General features: G+C 38.2%; 1 pseudogene; it reads left to right on the plus strand.

Moving 5' to 3' along the window:
• The first annotated feature begins 1,683 nt into the window (after window positions 1-1,683).
• LOC122748492 lies at window positions 1,684-11,163 on the plus strand (annotated as a pseudogene).
• Window positions 11,164-14,383: the final 3,220 nt, after the last annotated feature.

Raw genomic sequence — 14,383 nt, forward strand, 5'->3', positions numbered from 1 at the left:
ATGCTATTTAAAACTATTTAAGAGATGATGATGAGACAACCAAAACTTCTGGAATGTAGCAGAAGCAATCCTTGGGGGTGGGGGTATTATATCCCCCCAAAACACATAATAAAAGAGCATTAGTGAAATGAATGTACATTTTAAGAAATTACAAAGCCAACAAAAAATCCAAAAAAGTCAAGAAAGGAAATTCTTAAAATTAGAGGAGAAATAGATCTTTTGGAAATTGAAAAAGACTATAGAGGGGGCAGCTAGGTGGCACAGTGGATGAAGCACCAGCCCTGGATTCAGGAGGACCTGAGTTCAAATACAGCCTCAGACACTTGACATTTACTAGCTACGTGACCCTGGACAAGTCACTTAATCCTCATTGCCCCACCAAAACAAAACAAAACAAAACAAAAAAGACTATAGAACTGGTAAAGCTAAAATTTAGTCCTGAAATAGCTAACAAAGTTGAGAAACCTTTACCCAAGATGACTAAAACAAGAAAAATCAAGTAAGATAAAAGTGAACCAAAAAATCACAATAAACTCTGTATAAAAAGAAATGTCAGAATCCACTATTCTCATCTATATGACTTAGGAAACAGAATTTAAAAGAAATAGAGGATTACCTATAAAAATATACCAAACAGAGATTGTAAATAATCCAGTCTCAGAAAAGGAAGTTGAACTAAAAAGAAGTACTAAAAGGGGGTGGGTGGGAGGACTTGTGATACAGATGAATTTATATGTGTGCTATCAAACTTTTAGAAAACAATATGGCAAAAATATTCTCAATGATTCTTTAAGATCAGACTCCTTTTATGAAACAGACTCCTAATGTAGGTGAAAGTGAAGAAAGGGAACTGATCAACTGATGTCACAATGTCCATTCAGAAGTTTAAAATCCTGGAAAAATATGCTAGAGCAACTTACTGGGGGGAAAATTACAAGGTTAGATTATGCCAAAGATGCAAGGATGGTTTAACATTAGGAAAAAATCATACTCAAAATCATCCAAAAATCAAACATCTCAAACGATGCAGAAAGATCTTTAAGTACTGTGAGTGAATTCAACAAAGGTAGACGGAGGCATATATTCTCTGAGCAAGAAAACAGTCTATTACTAGGATAATCAAGTGGGTCCAATGAGTGCTTTAGCCAAAAGATCTCAAATTGGAGGTATAGCTCCCTTTTATAAGCATAGAACAAATAACAGAACAGGGTAGGTGAGGAAATAATACAATTTGTTATAGGGTTGGCAGCGTCATGGGGATGAGGACAACATGATTGGTTACAACAAGAAAACAGGTTTACAAATACATGGAGCCAAGACCACCCTTCTCTGTCTTAAAGGAATGCTTTATTGATTTATGGGACCCAGCCGCATCCTGAGCCTATTGCTAAGGCACCAGGGGTATCAGACTCTGGGAATGGGATAAGATCACCTTTAATTAGGCAAGGATGGGCTAAGAAGGCCAGTATACCTTGTGGGAATGTACCAGGTCAGCTTGTAGGTCTTCAAAGATAGCATGCAAATGTCATGGAATTTTTCAGGAGCTGGAGTTATGAAAGATAATAGATTTCCTTGGCACAAAGTGATTTGCAGGTGGTGCTGCAATAATTCCCTTAGAATTCAAATATTTTATGAGAGTATCGAACCTCAAAACTTAGCTCAGTTTTCTGCTAATTAAGAGTGATGGAGGAGATTGGTACCTCTGAGCCACATGCTTTATGCCTATCTCCCCATGAGAAGTCCAAGGATTTCTGTCATGGTTTCCCTTCCCGCCCCCCTTCTCTTCCCTTGCCCCTAAATAAACTACCACCTTATTCTAACTACTTTTGTGTGCAAGAGGGTATAATTCTTTAAAGAGGAATTCCTAAGAACCCCAACCCCTAATCCTACCCCGTACCCCATTTCACCCCATTACATTTTGGCGCCCGAACGTCTGAAGGGACATGGGAATTTTCTCTTTCCTCTTAGCACACAAAACTGGGGGGTGGGAACCTCCCTTCTGCGTTTCCTTTCAAGCAATTTGATAGAGATTATTATACATGTGAAGTTATGCAAAACATTTCAGTATTAGGCATGTTTCAAAAGAAAACATAGACCAAGAGAAGGAGAAAAATAAAGTTTTTTTTAAAAGTATGTTTCAGTCTGTACTTAGAGGTTATTAGTTCTAAGGAGGTGGATTGCATTTTCCATCATGGGTACTTTGGAATTCTCTTGGATCATTTTCTTGATAAAAGTAGCTAAGTCACAATCATCTTTATAATATTGGTGCTACTATGTACAATATTCTAGTTCTGTTCACTTCACTATGCATCAGTTCATAAGTATTTCCAGGTTTTTCCAAAACCATCCTGCTCCCAATTGATGGGCATCTCCTCAATTTCCAATTCTCTGCCACCACAAAAAGACCTGCTATAAATATTTTAGTATAACAGGTCCTTTCCCTTCTTTTTTCTATTGAATATTGTTAAGGGCTAAAATTCTAGCTAGTCTGTCTAAAATATCCAATGAGTGGTCGCCAATAAATTATAAGCTTTAGCAAGAGTTAGACTTTTAAGCATTTATTAAGGAGAACAAGAATTTGGTAAAGAGAGAGAGAAAGGCCTAGATTCCTATCTATTAAAGGGAGAGCACATTTCTAGCTCCGCTCTCCACCAGAGTCCAAAGGAAAAAGAGCGAGACCGAGCGCCAGTCTCTTCCTTCCTCCTCCCACTAGCCCGCGTCACTTCCTGACGCCAAAGAAAAGACTCCTGGTCTTGCCCTCAAAGACCTTTGCTTCATGGGCGGAACTCTTCTACAGTAATTCTCCAGCAGGTGGCGTTATTCCAATCGTTACAGTTCCCCGCTTTGTTTCCTCAAGAAATGGTTTCCTTGATGAAACAGTCAAAATAACAGAATATAATAACCTATGCTTAACTAACAGTATAGAAAAGGGAGAGAGGATTGTTGCACATATATTCTCTCCAGGGCCTGCATCAGAGTTCACAGCAATTTAGTCTCTGAAATGATAAGTTTCCATACTTCCAAAATCTCATATTAATTTCACCAAAGACAGTATGATGGTAAAAATGCGTGCTATGCTGCATAACTGAGAACATATTAGTGATATATACAATAATTCCAAACCATACCCAGAGTGTAATGACATATAAATAATAAACGAATATAAATAGCTGATTATATTAGACATTGTTACATAATCTTCTTTTTAGACCACATCATCTTATACATGAATTCTCTAGTATAACAGTAGCAGATACTTAAAGTGGTGATTAATTCATCAAAAAGAAATAAGACTTCAATTAGCAAGATTCAATATTCAATGTTTTCAGTGAGGTATCAAGCAATAGGGTTCAATAACCCTCTCTCAAAAAGAGAGTAAAAAAAAAGAATTCTGGTAGCTTCTGAGGCCCAATGGCCTCACCCACAGCATATACTTAAAATGTCTTTGAAAAGTCACTTAGTTTAGTTTTAAAAAAAAGCAAAAGAAACAAAAGTCAAAAAACAAAGCAAAACCAAAAACCAAAAATAAAAAGCAAAAGATTTGCTAAGCACCCTTTTGTGCTCTTAAAGAACTTAAAGGTGTGGTGAATTCCAGGTCTTTTCAGTGCCTTTCAAAAGTCAAAACAAAACAAAAACAAAACCAAAAAGGATTAAAAAAAAATAGGTATAGGGTAGGGAAAGGGTGGGAGAAATTGAGGTGGGCCAGAAAACTAGGCCATGTGCTTCAGTGCTTTTGCCTTTTGAAATTGGTCTTGCAAAGGGAGGGCCTCTGCAGAGAATACATGTAACAGATGGTGTATATTGTAACAGAAAGAGAAAAAGAAAAACAACAACAACAACAACAAAACAAAACAAAACTGTTCATTTAAAGTCTCTGAAAGTCTTTTCTCAGATGTCCTCTAGGTGTAGTCGTAGAATGGAAGTCTTTTCAGGGGTTGATGTGTGGATGCTGGTAATCAGCCAGGAAAATTTCCTACAAAATTGAGCTTAACACAACTCTAAAATAGCTTTGTCAATAATCAAATCAAACAATGAAAGTTCTCAAAAACATGTCTAAGGGAATTCAGAATCTTAGTTGTTACACATGAAACATATAATAAAACAAAAATTGAAACATTCTTTAAAATTAATATTAATATAGTCCCCCCTTATGGAGGGTAATTGAGAAGACAATTGCTGTGATATTAATTTTTAAAAATAATTTTTATCTTTGTTTCATCACTTTTTGCATCATCTGCCTAATTATCCTCATGCCATTATGAGAAATTTGAAAATCTAATATAATTGGTAACAGGTGTCAAGGCCAAATTCAACACTGTATTTATCATGACACCTGAGATAATTATGGGGGTTACCATAAAAGAACAGAGAAATGATGGGATATGAGCATTCCCACACTTGAGCAATATGTACTGCCCATGCAGTATGCCAGGCTTAAAATAGGTGGATGGAATATATGTCCATGCCACCGAATATATTAGAGGAAACTGTGTCAGACTTAATCAGATGCATGGGATTCAGATGTCCATGGCATCAGGCATATAGGAGGGGGCATAGAAGCCAGGTGTAGAAATGAGATGGGTGAGGGCAGCTAGGTGGCACAGTGGATAGAGCACCGGCTCTGGAGTCAGGAGTACCTGAGTTCAAATCAGGCCTCAGACACATAACACTTACTAGCTGTGTGACCCTGGGCAAGTCACTTAACCCCAACTGCCTCACTAAAAAAAAAAACAAAAAACAAAAAACAGAAATAAGATGGGTGGGATGAATACTTCCAGCCATCTGTACAATATTGTGGGGAAAAAGAGAATAAAATATTAAACCAAGAGAATCCAACCTCAACATTTGTCAAAAGCCGTTCCCTCGGCCATACCTTAACTTCATGCATGTCTCCCCTCATGTGACAGTTCAGTGTCTGCTCTTGCATGTATTCCTCTTGTGATTGGATGGCATCTTGGCCAACTGGCATCTGATAACTCAGAATAAAGGCAATTAATGTCTTAAATGGCAAATTCCCATAATCCAAGTCTCATATGGATTTAAAAATTGAGGATAATAAATGATTGCAAAAAATGTGAATACATCTTGACTCAGAACACAATATATAATTATGCAACAATTTCAAATAATACCTTTTTTTTTACTTAGTATACAATTACTTTTGTGAAAAATCAAAACATATTTAAATACACGTTAAAGCACAACACAATCTCAAAGAAAACTTTTACAAATGTTCCCCTCTTTTTTTTTTTTTGGAATATGCTTATCAAAAATAATACTTCTAGAATCAATTTACACTTGCCATGGCAACCAATTTGCCAGGGAAATGCTTTAAAGAGTTTGATCAAATAATCAGTTGAGAAAAAATAACAAAAACAAACAACTCAGAAAATGGGAGCACAATACTCCTAGAATTAACATTGCATTATGAAATCAAAACCATCTTGCAATTTTTTCAAAATTAGATAAATGAATAGAAGAAAATACACATGGAACAATAAAAGACAGTGAAGTTCAAGCTAAGGAAATCTAAATGAGCATGAACTTAATATTAATAAGAGTATTAAAAATTATAAACTTGATCGCATGACTAAAGCTTTTACAAATATTGTCCTTGTTTTAAAAACTAAGTATAAGATACAATCTCAAAAGCATGAAAATCTCTATGAAAATAGACCCATACCATTAATTCCAAAATGTAGATGTAATAGCATAGAAATCCTATGTAACCTCTGAACTGTCATTAATACTCTGAGTAAATTCAGAACACTTTTGATTCTGATATCTAAAATCCCCAATACTCATATCAATACCTTGCTGCTTACTTCTACATTTCATGGCAAAAGAAGCAGAGTCTTGAACTATGATGAAGATTGTCAATTTTATTCAGCTTAAGTTTTTCTTCTTTAACCCCTCTATACTGTCTGTCAGTCTTTTCACCATACAAATGCTTTATAAGATTACTAATTAAAGACAAAAGCAGGTTAGCAAAATTATGAACAAAACGAGCATATCTGGAATTTAAAGGGTTTTCTAAGGTTGTCTCAGAAGCACAGCCAGGCTGGGGAAGGGCTGAACCTGAAGCTGCAAATGCAGGTAGAGAAAGTTGAGCATGAGCATTAGATCTCTGGACTTCCAAGGCAGGGGAAGCAATGGGCTTGGCCATGGGAGGAGTAGAGGGTGGGGTCTGGAGAGGAGGGGAGGGACCAGCGCAATTTGAATCAGACTTGATTTTGAACTCAGGCCCTACCCCCACTCCTAGGGGATAAAAAGCTTCTAGAGGTTGGGTCATTGCCTCTAGGCATGCAAAATTAGAGAATCTCTCAGCATTAGAATCTGAAAAAAATACAGGAGTGCAAGGGTTCTCTGAAAAAGCATGGCTGGGAGAGGGGGGGGGGATATTTATATTCCCTTGTCTAAGTACCTTGCTGGCTCCTCCAACAAAAAGAAAAAGAAAAATAGAAAATCCACAGAAACAAAGCATTAACATGATCTTATCTCCCATTTGTCTGGTTAAACAGACTAAACTCAAAAATAGGGTAATTAGGGAGTTTAAAAGGTCCATTTGAAAAAATTTAAAAGGAAAACACAGCCAATAAGCCAGTACTTAGCAGTTAAAGGGAGAGGGTAGGGAAATTTTCTTACCCAACCAGAAGATCAGAAGACTGAGGTTCAGCTTTCCTCTTCTTGGTCAGCCATCTGTTAAGGGCTAAAATTCTAACTAGTCTGTCTAAAATATCTAATGAGTGGTCGCCAATAAATTATAAGCTTTAGCAAGAGTTAGACTCTTAAGCATTTATTAAGGAGAACAATAATTTGGTAAAGAGAGAGAAAGGCCTAGATTCCTATCTATTAAAGGGAGAGCACATTTCTAGCTCCACTCTCCACCAGAGTCCAAAGGCAAGAGCGTGAGACTGAGCGCCAGTCTCTTCCTTCCTCCTCCCACTAGCCCGTGTCACTTCCTGATGCCAAAGAAAAGACTCCTGGTCTTGCCCTCAAAGACCTTCGCTTCACGGGCGGAACTCTTCTACAGTAAGTCTCCAGCAGGTGGCGCCATTCCAATCGTTACAATATAGACTTAGTAGTGGTATTGCTGAATCAGAAGGCTAAGCACCTTGGATAGCCTTTTCGACATTATTTCACATTGCTCTTCAGAATAATTGGACCAGTTCACAACAGTGCATTTGTTTCCAACTTTTTTCAAATCTTCACCAGTATATCATCTCCCTTCTCTGTCATGTGAGTCAATTTGATAGGTATGAGGTGGTATCTCAGAGTTGATTTAATTTTCATTTTTCTAATCAGTAGTGATTTAGTCAGCTAGCTTCTCTTATGAAGCCAAGTCATGAGCCAGTAAAAGACAAAGGCTCTGGCTACAATGAGGTTGAATGTCTCTCTTGCAAAGTGTTCTCCTTTTTCTCCTTTTCCCTCCTCCCTCACTTCTTCCTTCTCTCCCTATCCTTCCCTCCTCTGACACCCTCCTCCTCCCCCTCCTTTCCCTTCTGATTCCCTCCTTCTCTTCCCACCCCCATCCCTTTTCTCCCTGCCCCTCAACTACCCCAGCTGCTGTGGAAATAGGACTTGGGGACCTCTAATAGCAGTTAGATATGGTTATCTTGACATAATGGGGAGTCATGTTCATCAGATGTATTTTTTCAGTCCTTTAACCATGTTGAACAAACATTTTCAAAGATGGAAAACTACTTGATGTATGATATGATTATGGATTTGAGTCAGATTGGACTCTGAGGATGGGGTTTGGAAGGTACCCAGCCCTGCCCCAGTATAGTTTGTTTAGAAGTTTATTGCTTGTCAAATTCTCACTGTCTCCTTTAAGTTTTATTGCCAATTAACAGTATTTTTACTTCTGCTCAGTCTCCCCACTTGTCAGCTACATATTAGTTTTGTCTGCAATCCATCATGTGTCAGAACCCCAGTCAGTGGGTCAGGGAGTTTGCCCACCAATTCAATACTCGGGACTCAAGAAGAAAGGACGGGACTCAGCACAGGATGCAGCAATTGAGTTGAGACCAGATGTTAAGTGACATTGTTTGTTTTTTTCTCAGAGCAGAATCCCCTTGACCCTAGGGTCCCAACAATGGATTATTCTTTTCTTCCCAACATAACCGAAGATAAATTTTAACCCTGTCATCCTTATCTTTAGAGACAGGGGCCTGGAGAGGGGAGTCAGTGGGAACTGTGAGATGTGAAACATCTGACTCTCAGTCCCCTGTTTCCTTTTCCTTTGGTTTGACCTTGTTCCCCCTCCCCTTTTCCCCCTTGTCCCTGGAACACGTATGCATGTCTCCATACGCACCCTGGGTGAGACAGGATTGGATGTTAGATTGTGAGCTCATCCACCCTAGGTGTACGTGGGGACAGTCCTTTTCAAGATTACTATAAAAACCTAGAGGATTGGGCATATCTTTGCAAGACTTCAATGTGTAATTGGGTTTTGCCCGTCCTCATGAGGATGTAATAAATCTGTCTCTGCTTGACTTGGTGGTCTCCTCGAGTTATTTGGGTAAACTGAGGCAGTTTGCTCCATACATTGAGACACAATTATTGGGGGCAACTATGTGGTTCAGTGGATAAGGCACCAGTCCTGGATTCAGGAGGACCTGAGTTCAAATATGACCTCAGACACTTGACACTTCCTAGATGTGTGACCCTGGTCGAGTCACTTAACCCTCATTGGCCTGCAAAACAAAGGAATAAATAAGTGGGCAGATGAATGAATGAATAAATGGATGGGTAGATATAGAAATAAATGAAAACTTAATTTTTTTAAAAAAGAGACACAATTATGCACTGTGGATTTTGTTACTGATAATCAAAGGATTCCAGCTCACAGACTGGTATTCTCTCCTGTCTCATTGTTTTGCTGCCATATTTACTAATTATGTAAGGGAAGCAAGACAAGAAGAAAACAAAATGGAAGGTGTAGTGCCAAATTCACTCTGGGCTTTGGTTCTGTCTGCATATACAGGTCATCTTGAATTAAAGTAAAATAATATTGAATGCCTGTTATCGACCACTTGCCTTCTTCCACTCTCTCAGGTTATAGAAACATGTTGCAAGTTCTTAATGAAACTACTTCACTGATCCTACTGCCTTGGAATTCATTCTTTTGCTGATGCTCAGGGTTGCACAAAGTGGCTCACAGTTCTACTATGGAGCATTTAATGGAAGTTATTAGAAACCAAGTATTTGTCTTGTTACCAGCCAGTGAAATTGCAAAGCTCCTGGCAGGTGATGACACTAGATGCACTGCTTACATGGGTCCGGCATGATTTAGAGCAGAGACAAAAAGATCACAGGAAACTTTCTGGCTTACATTGGGCTACCTCTTTTTGCTCCACGATTCCTTGCTAACATCAAAATAATTCACTCTTTTGGGATAACACAATGTCAGAAGCTTATTATATATCAGGAACTCTCTAGCAAGCTGATTGTAGAAGCATTTTATAGATCTGGAACAGAGGCGGTACTTACACACTGCTTCAAGGTGATTGGTTGCTGTCCTCCAAATCCATTGAAGGTGTTCTCAAGTTGAGTTCACAGTCTAGTTTCTGAGAACAATACCTTCTTAAGGGCTAGCCAGGTGTGATTACAATCCAGTTAACTTGAAGTAGGCTTAATCAGCAGTCAATCACTCTCACTTGATTCAATCAGTATAGATTAATCTCCAGGTGGGTCTTTGAGTATCTGCTAAATCCCATTATTTCATCACATTATAAAACAACTACAAAAACAGCAACCCTCTGAAGCAGCATTTGTTCCATGGAATAAATTTTTTTGGTAGTCAACAATCACAATGGGATCTTAACATCTTTCATTTCTTATGAAATGCCAAAAATGTGGTCCATTGTTGAATATTACTGGTGAATGACTGCATGTTCCCACACAGTGCCATGTTTTGGATTCATAAATAATTCTTATCAATATTTCAAACTTCCTTTAAGCTGGTTTTCTTCTTTATTGCTTCTCTCTTTTTTAAAAAGATAACATTGTCCATAATCTTTCATCATCCTTTATGTAGCTTTATTTTTTCTCTTTTAAATGTTTTTCAATTAAATATTTTAAATAGCAAAAATCCACCTTTTCTCCCTCCCACAACCCCAACTCCCCCCCCCCATAGAGAAAGAAAGAAAAACACAACCTGTTATTAAGATGCATTGTCAAACAAAAAAAAATTCTGCTATTGGCCATGTACACACACACACACACACACACACACACACACACACACACAGATTTCATTCTGTACTATGAGTTCGTCTTTCAGGTGTTGGGTAGTTATTCCAGGAATTTTTGTCTCCTTGGGTCAAATTAATGTTTTTCTTTGAGAATTTGTGGATGTTTAGGCATCTGAGTTTATGTCTTGGTCTTCCCTGCTACCCTAGTACCTTTTTATTGTCAAGTTCTTTTGTTGTTCTTTGCTCATTTTCCCAGTTGATTTCTTGACCTTGAACTTTATGTTAAAGTTGGGGTCTGGTGGGGCAGCTAGGTGGTACAGTGGATAAGGCACTTAACCCTCACTGCCTGCAAAAATTAAAAAACAAACCAAAAAAATTAAATTAAAAAAAATTTTTAAAAGGGCCAGCTAGGTGGTGCAGTGGATAGAGCACTGGCCCTGGAGTCAGGAGTACCTGAGTTCAAATCCGGCCTCAGACACTTAACACTTACTAGCTGCATGACTGGGCAAGTCATTTAACCCCAATCGCCTCACCAAAAAAAAAAAAAAAAAAAAAAGGTGGGGTCTGATCACCTGGGAATGGGGAGGCACTGTTTCAGTTTTCAGGATTTTTCATGCTGCTGTTTTCAGAGCTAATTCTGGAGGGTCTGCAAGTTTTCATTGCTTCCAAGGTGGTGTGATCTTGGAAAAGGTGTGGTCACTGCTTTACTGTTCTGCAATCTGGTCCTTCCCCAGAAAGGGCCCCTGGTCCTCTGTAGCCTCAAGCACTAGTGCTCCTCTTTGCCTTAGATCTATCATCAGGGGCCCTACTCCCTTGGGACTCACCCTCTGCATTCCTCTCTGCCCTGGAACCATGATCCAGAACTGCATATAGACAACAGAGTTGCCAATCAGTGTCAGTTATACCTAGTGCCAGCAAAGGCTGACCAGTTAGTTGACAAACCCCCTTACTTTCTTTAGGCTGAGACTGTGGCTGCTATTGCTGTTGCCCCATGGATGGGCTTCAAATAGGTCTCCCCTTCAGTGTCACAAACTTCTCCAGATGACCTTCTAAATTTTCTTAGGCCAGGAAAGGTCTCTCCCTTATCTTTTGTTGGTTCATCTACTCCAAAATTTGACTTGAGGCATTCTTTTAAAGTTGTTTGGAAAGGAATCTTGATAGAGTTCAGCTGGGTTGCCTCTAATCTGCCATTTTGATGAATAAAATCTTGAGGACCTACCCCAGACTACACAAATTTAGGGCTACCAAGGGATTGTTAGAGATATCTTCTTCCACCAGGAAGCTGGGGGTACTGCTCTCACCACTCATAACTTAAAGATGAGTGGGTGCGGAAATGGGGCAGCAAAAATTAGGAAGCAGGTTATGGAAACATCTTTCCCTAATGCAGAGAATCGAAGGCAAGAAAGAGGCACAGATGAGCAGGACAGCTTCGAAAGCCAAAGGTTTCTTGTATTCCCAGAAGAGCAACCTGCAGCATGAGGGACATGCCCCTTTTTCCTGTTTTATTATGGCTAGGAAAATACCCATTTCATTTGGTATTCCAGTTTTCAAAAGTTCATTTAATATCCAAGGTTACACAAGTGTGGTTTCCTGATTAATTAGTGAATGTGTCAACATCTTGTGGACTCTGCCAAAATGTAAAACAAACGATGGTAGGTCACATTGCAAGCATGTTTAAAATGTACAAAGCTGTAAGGCTTATTTTATGTCAATATATCAATTTTTTTTAATTTAAAAATGACAGTGGGTGAATTTTAGTTTGAAGACTATTCCGTTTTTACACCTTTTCTACCCTTCCCTTTAATTTGAACGGCTTTTCTAAATTCACCCCTAAATGTTCTCTTTATTCTTTCAGTAGACCTGAAACAAGGTGTTGTGTGGGAGGATTTAAGGTGATCAGTGTCTTCTGCTCAGTTTCCAACACTTAGCAGCAAAAGCTCTCTAAATGGATGAGTTATATGGTCTTATTCTCATGCCACTACAGAAATAAAAGCAAAGACCAATACTACACAATAACTACACAAGTGAGATTTATTGGAGGATGTAGCACAGGCAGCTGGGTCCCAGAATGATGATGATTGCTGAAATGCAACTACCTTCAATAATCCCCTGGAATCAATGATAGATTTTAGCTCCATCATTCCTGTCATTTAACAGTAAGCTTTGGCAAGTGATACAGGAGCCTGATTTACTCTTTGTTATGGAAAAAAAAAGACTTCATTTCTCATCTTCTGAAGGCAAGTTCTCACCTTTTGGTTTGGCCTCAAAGAATCTGGGACCACTCATTGACTAGGATACATGTACCTGAGCCTATGGCCAGTCTTTCCTGAAATGATTGGTCTTTAAGGCCACTCAATATGCACAGCAATCTTGGGCACATCTGGCTATTATCTGGATGGAAGGTATGTCTTTAGCAATTTTTCATAATTTCCTTAAAGGTAAGACACACTTTGAGACATGGTTGTTATCTCATGATGGGCAGCATGCTTTGAGGGAGCAAATATTGATAATTATCCTGAGACTGAGAATAGAAAAACCTACTGTCATTTTTATGTGTGCATGAGGGAAGTAGGGGGAGTGGGAAGAGGAACAGCTCAGAGCCAATAAGACTTCTTGCAAGTTACAACAGAAGAAAAAATACCTATTGAATTGTTACTAGACCAGCCAAGAAGTTACCAGTGGTTAGAAACTTCTTCAAAGAAAACTCTTAACATGTGAAAATGTATGACACATTACACTAAATACAAGTGATTTTTTTCCTACTTAGGAAGTGAATTTCAAAATGAGGCATGGCCTAGATCAATTCCATGGTACAGTAACAAATATATCTGTTCCTATAAAGGGGCCAATCTATCACTTAGACTTACTTCTACAGGCAGAAATTCAGAAGTCAGTGTCACAAGAAATGGTGAGGTGGGCTGTAGTAGTCCCATAAGGAACTGGTCAAGAAATAAAAAGACCACCAATAGTATTTTTTTAAAGTCTTTTCTAGCTTTATAAGCATAACTTTTTATTTTTAATACCTTCTTTCTATATGCATTTTTAGTCTGAACCTTTGATTTCATCACTGTACAGAACTCCCTCCAAAGATACAGAGCAGTCATTAAACAAAAACCTTACTGGAACAGAGATCAAGTGACTTTCCCATGATCATACAGAAAATATATCCTCAGAAGCAAGACTTGAACTTCTGAAGCCTTTGAATTCCTGGGGTAGCTTTCTATTCATGATGCTATACCACCTGTTATGGATTTACTGTCTTTAAATTTCTTTGATGAGTGTATATGTCAAATATCTTGTTCACTCCTGGTTTCTTCAGAAAGAAGCTCCAATTCTTTTGCTTAAAGTCAACCTTTTTCCATTGATGGTCAAACTCACCTTTGCACAATGTTATTTTGGGGTTCAAACTAGTCTTTGCTTTTCAGATTATCAATTTAAATTTTTCCCACTTTTTGGGAAGGAGGAATGGTCTTCTGTAACGTAAAATGCTTTTCTTTGGAAATGCAAAATGCTCTCCTGGATGATCTCTATAATTTTTGTTTAATGTTGAAGTTCTATAGCTTAATGTGCACATTTATGGGGGAGCTAAACTTCAGTTCTCTTTTGACGATCTATGGATTCTACTGATCTGTGTATGTTTTACCCTCTATTTTTAGGGGTGTGGGACAGTTTTCATTTTTTATTTACTAAAGGATGGTTTGGGGGAATTTTATCATGTTTTTATGAAAGATATAATTCTCAGATTATCTTAGAATATTTTGTCTTCAAGGTTCTTACAAGATTTATGTTGCTCTGGAATCCTTCCATTGTTGCACTTTCCAGTTCCAGATCTGTGGTTCTCTTTTTTCAGAGAATCAACGATTCTGGAGAAATTCTCTAAATGCTCTTCCTTAGTGGGTTTTTTATATTTTTGAGATTTCTGAATTAATTTCCATCCTTATCACCTCTTTCGTATTTAAAAAAGTTGCCTTCTAAAATTATCTCATAGGTCCTTTCCCTTGTCCCCAGATTTTGAAGGACTGGTCATAGGCTCAGGCACTAATTACTATACTACTTGTCTTCTCCTTTACAATCTCCAAATTATTCTATTTTACTGCACAGTGTACTGTGGTCTATGGTTTTGTTGAATCATTTTTATTCTGCTACTTATGCTATAGATTTTATCCTGTGTAGTGCTATATCTG

This window comes from Dromiciops gliroides, chromosome 3, assembly GCF_019393635.1.
Source record: "Dromiciops gliroides isolate mDroGli1 chromosome 3, mDroGli1.pri, whole genome shotgun sequence".
Classification (NCBI taxonomy): domain Eukaryota; kingdom Metazoa; phylum Chordata; class Mammalia; order Microbiotheria; family Microbiotheriidae; genus Dromiciops; species Dromiciops gliroides.